The sequence below is a fragment of the Panicum virgatum genome, chromosome 5N, assembly GCF_016808335.1.
Source record: "Panicum virgatum strain AP13 chromosome 5N, P.virgatum_v5, whole genome shotgun sequence".
NCBI lineage: Eukaryota > Viridiplantae > Streptophyta > Magnoliopsida > Poales > Poaceae > Panicum > Panicum virgatum.
Genome location: NC_053149.1, coordinates 30,063,219 through 30,068,537, shown reverse-complemented (window position 1 = coordinate 30,068,537; position 5,319 = coordinate 30,063,219).

Sequence of the window (5,319 nt, the reverse complement as noted above, 5' to 3'; positions counted from 1 at the left end):
GCCACCAAGGTAACCCCGAGAAGCACCTCCCTCGTCAGAAGGAGATAACTCCACTAATCAAAAGGAGGATCTGGGCCGCTCATAACCGTGAGCACAGCTAGTATACCAGTTATACACTCTGCAGAGGTTGCACATCTTTACCCACAAGTCGTGAGCTACGCTAGGGGTTCATCACACTTCCTTAGGTGAGATGACTAGCGACTCAGTACGAGGCCGTTACAAAGAATCTCGTTGGTAAGGCGTAACCGCGAGAGATAGGTTAGCGACGATGGGGCCCACCTCCGGGGGTACAAGCACAGGAGCGCAATCCAAGCACAGACCAAGCCGGAGGAGCAGGGACCATTGAAGCTTACTACTCTTGCCCCGCAGGTAAGTTACTCCAAACCAAAAAGACCTAATTAGTAAGCCAAGTCTATCCCATTCTAGCCTTGTGGTAGCGCTGTTGTCCCAGGTTGTCGCTCTATGAACCGGTCCTTATGGAGAGTGGCCAACCAAGCACTAAGCACCGTGCTGGCCCCCTAAACCATGTTTCTACAAAAACCATCTTTTAACGAGACGTGAGCCACTCATCCACACAGAGGGCCACTCTGAGAATTAAGTTCAAGTAAACCATTAGTCAATTTAATTAAAAAGGACCAAAGTGTGTTATAGCACAGCAACCTAGCACAACTAACCAAAATGCAACCCAAAGGCATATATAAAGGATATAAAGTGGCTAGGAAAGTCCTTATAGGCATACAGTATTAAAATGCAGTATGAAATTGTAATTAAAGGTGATAGGTTGTTCATGTTATACTTGCCTTCCTCGTACTGCTCTGGCTGCTGCTCAAAGTGCTCGGTAGACGGCTGCTCCGGGTACTGGTACTGGGGCTCCTCAGATGGATCAACGTCTACTCACGAACACATGGCCAAAACAATGCACAATAATAAGCATACAAGCAAACACTAGCAAAAACTAAGAAACAGTACATCAATACATAAAAACAGCACATTAAACTAGTCTAAAACTATTCTACGCGTTACAACGATCGCGTGGACATAAAGAACACTAAAATCGGAGCTAAAACGCATAAACTAGGCCTAAAACAAGGTTAAGGGGCTTTTCTGCTAAAACCGAGGACTAAAACGTAAATAAACATTAATTCCAGGGTCTAACTCGCAAAAAGACAGGGGCTGGATGGCGGGTTCAAATTCTAGGAAGCTCAGGGAGGTTCTTGCAAAGTTTTGGGCCTATCTGCGATTATTTTTCAAAAGAGGTGGACTGCGGGTTGATTCTAGGAAAACTGGGGGGGTCTTTAACAAAAACGCCAGGTGAACCGGTATCTTTGGATTACGGCCGTTGGATCTCGATCTGGTGGTCCAGATCTGATCAGTTTGGGTTCTAATCACAGGCGTCCATCTCGGATCGGACAGATCTGGGCAGATCGGGCGCGTGGGGGCAGCGCGACTCGCCGGAACTCCTTGTTCCGTGGCGGCGCGTGGCCGGAGAAGGGGGAACGGGGGCTGCCGGACTCGGTTTGGGCCCCGGTTTGGCCGTGGGGCATGAGAGATGCATGTGTAATCCACTGGTGGGCTTAGGCATGGGGATAGGGGCTCGGTTGAGGCCTGCGGCGGCGCAGGGCGGCGTGGTCTCGCCGGAGTAGACCGCTCGGGGGTTTCCAGGGCTACAGCCTACCGAAACTAGCGCAAAAAGGAAAGGGATACTAAGCTGATGCTCACAGAGGGGTCGTGGTGGTCGGAGGCATGACGCAGCGGGGGCGGCAGCGAGTTCCGGCGGCGAAGTTCGACGCGGGGCTTGGGGTCCGGGCGTTGCAGGGCGTCTCCGGCCTGCTAGTCCCACGGTCAGGTTCGGGGTCGTCCTGCGGAGATGCACAACGGTCAGGGAGGTCCGGGGATCGCCGAGGATGCACAAATGGCCAAAGATCAGAGTTTACCGGGGTTGGGGAGCTTGGCGCGATTCCGGTGCTGCAGTCCGAGAATTGGGGCGTGGCCGGCTTAGGAAGCTCCTTGTAGTCACGGCGGAGCTTTTGCGGGGATTCTCAGGGGCTGGGATGCCGCAGGGCGGCGTGGCCGCAGTGGAGCAGCGACTCTGCTCCGGCGGCGCGATGGGGCGTGGCTTGTTTAGGGTTAGGGGCGGCGACGCGTGGGTGGATGGGTGCAGGGAAGCCATGGGGTGGCTAATAAAGGGCAAGCCGGGGATCTCGGGGATGCGTGCTTGGCGGAGCCATGGCGGAGATCGCGGCGGTTTCCGTTGAGCGCGCGGGGGATGCGGGAGGAGAAAGGCGACCCTGACGTGTGGGCCAGACGGGGCAGCGAGGGGGAGCGGGCGCACACTAGCAGGCGGGCCTGTGCGGGGTGACGCGGGGTGACGGGCTGCTGCGCGAGCGGGGGGGGGGGAAGCAGGCCTGCGGCATGGGCCGTGCAGAGCTGGGCCGCGTGCGGGAAGAGAAGGGAAAAGGCTGGGCCGCAGGGGAAAGAGCGGGCTGGGCTGGGAAGTTGGGTTTGGGCTGGGTTGACTTTGGGTGTTGCTGGGCTGACAGGGTTTGGGTTTCTTTCTATTTCTATTTCTAGTTCTCTTTTCTATTCCTAATTCAAACAAAGTTTGAATTCAAATATAAATTTGAATTCAAACTACACTCAAATAAAAAAAACATGCACCAGCATGAATGCAACACCAAAATTTAAACCTATGGTAAAATTTTAATTACTTAAGCAACAAAATTTAGATTAAATGCAAGTCTAACACAATAAACCTTAGAAATTTAAATGAAGCCAATTGAATTTATTATAAAATGCTGGAATTTAAATTAGGGTGTTACATCAAGCCCCGAAATCTTGATCATATATGGTGCGCGAAGTACTCGTGCTCCATATGGAGTAGCCCCCGAGCCTTAGGTTGAATTGCAAAATCAGGCTGAGGGTCACTTCAGTCTTTTTCCTTCATTATTTTCTAAAAATTTTGAAAAATAAATCTCTGATGCACATATCCCATAGCCCCCAATTCTTGAATTTAAATCTCTCAATTTAGATTTAAGAATTAAAAACAACTCGTGGCAAAATAAGTGATGAAACTTCCCTGAAAAGGAAAGAATCCGTTGATATTCCAGGTATTCACAAAATTGCCCTCGGAGACCATATAAACCTGTTCAGTCACTTCTAAGGTTGTAACACCCTAATTTAAATTTCCAGTATTTATTAATAAATTTAATTGGCTTTATTTAAATTTCTAAGGTTTATTGTGTTAGACTTGCATTTAATCTAAATTTTGTTCTATAAGTAATTAAAATTTTACCATAAGGTTTAAATTTTGTGTTGCATTCATGCTGGTGCATAGCTTTTAATTGATTGAGTGTGGTTTGAATTCAAATTGGTATTTGAATTAAACCTTTGTTTGAATTAGGAATAGAAAAGAATAGGAAATAGAAACAAAACCCAAAAGAAGAAAAAAAAAACTTCAACCCAACCCAACCCGGCCGGCCCACCCCGGCCCAGCTAACTCTCCCTCTCTCTCCCTCAGCCCGGCCCACTCCGCTCACTCACGCGCGGCCCACGCTCGCGCTAGCGTTTCTGCCCCGCGCCACGCGGCCCGCTCCCCCGCACGCGACCGGGCCGCTCCACCCCGGCCTGCTTTGCGCAACAGCAGCTCACCCCGCTCGCCTCAGCCGCGCACTCTCCCTGCCTCATGGTCCCAAGGCGTCGGCGCCCGCGCGTGCTCGCCAGCCGCTGACAGCCCGGGCCCCTCTGTCGGATCCGTCTCCCTCGCTTGCGCAACGCCCGGCCGAAATCCCCGGCCGCAAATCTCGGCGAGGTTCCAAACCCGGGCGCGCACGCCTAGGTTGGCCGCCGTCCTATAAGAAGGGTCCCCGGCCCTCCTCCCATCCGCAGCCACCGCAAACCCTAGCCGCCGCCCTTGCTCTGCTCCGCCGCGCCAGGGGGGATCTCAGCGCCGCTGCAAGTAACCTCCGCCGCCCTAATTCCTCGCCGCCGGCGACCTAGAGCCCCCCCTTACCCCCGTGAGGCCTCCGCAGCACCATCCCGCGGCGACCCGTGGAGATCCGGAGCCCGGAGGACCACCCCAGTGACCGGTCCACGAGCTCCGCCACGCCATCGCCGACGGACTTCTCCGCCGACCCCGCTGCGTCGCGCCTCCGGCCACCACGACCCCCGGTGAGCACCGCCTCGTTGCCCGCTATCTTTTGCGCTAGGTTAATTAGGCCGTGTGCCGCCCTAGCTGCTGGCACGACGTGCTCCGGCGCTCCGCCGCCGCGCACGCCATGGCTCCACCGTGGCGAGCCCCAGCCGAGCCTCCCCGAGCTCCGTTTAGGGCCCAGGTGGACTGCACGTGCCCTGTAGGTCACCCCAGACCCAAGAACGGGTCGATTTGACCCCCGAACGGCCAGATTTGGCCAAGTCCGGCGAGCCCCGTGTCGCGCCGCCGCAGAGCAGAGGACTCCGGTGACCTGCGTCGCCGTCCCGCGCGCCCACCCAGCCCTGACCGCTCGATCCCGGATGGACGCCCCAGATTAGATCGGCGTACCCCTTCGTCCTGAACCCTCAGATCTCGATCCAACGGCTGAAATCCACCCGTACCCCTTCGCCCTGGCCATTTTGTAAAAGAGCCCCTCAACTTTTCCATATTCAACCCGCGATCCACCTCTGTTTAGAAACAATTGCAGTCAGGCCCAGAATTTTGCACGAAGCCCCCTGAGCTTCTTTAAAATAGGACCCGCCGTCCGGGTTCGTTCTTTTTACGAGTTAGACCCTGAAGCTTTAGTTTAATTACGTTTTAGCCCTCGGTTTTAGCAGAAAAGTCCCTGGAACTCTGTTTTTCTTACAAATAAGCCCCTGAACCTTGTTTTAGGCCTAGTTTATGCGTTTTAGCTCCGTTTTTAGCGTTCTTTATATCCACGCGATCGTTGTAACGCGTAGAATAGTTTTAGATTAGTTTAGTGTGCTGTTCTTATTTATTGATGTACTGTTTCCTAGTTTTTGTTAGTGTTTGCTTGTATGCTTGTTATCGTGCATTGTTTTGGCCATGTGTTCGTGAGTAGACGTTGATCCATCTGAGGAGCCCCAGTACCAGTACCCGGAGCAGCCGTCTTCCGAGCACTTTGAGCAGCAGCAGGAGCAGTACGAGGAAGGCAAGTATAACATGAACAACCCATCACTTTTAAATACATTTTCATACTGCATTTTAATACTGTATGCCTTTAAGGATTTCCTAGCCAGTTTATATCCTTTAAATATACCTTTGGGGTTGCATTTTGGTTAGTTGTGCTAGGTTGCTGCGCTATAACACACTTTGGTCCTTTTTAATTA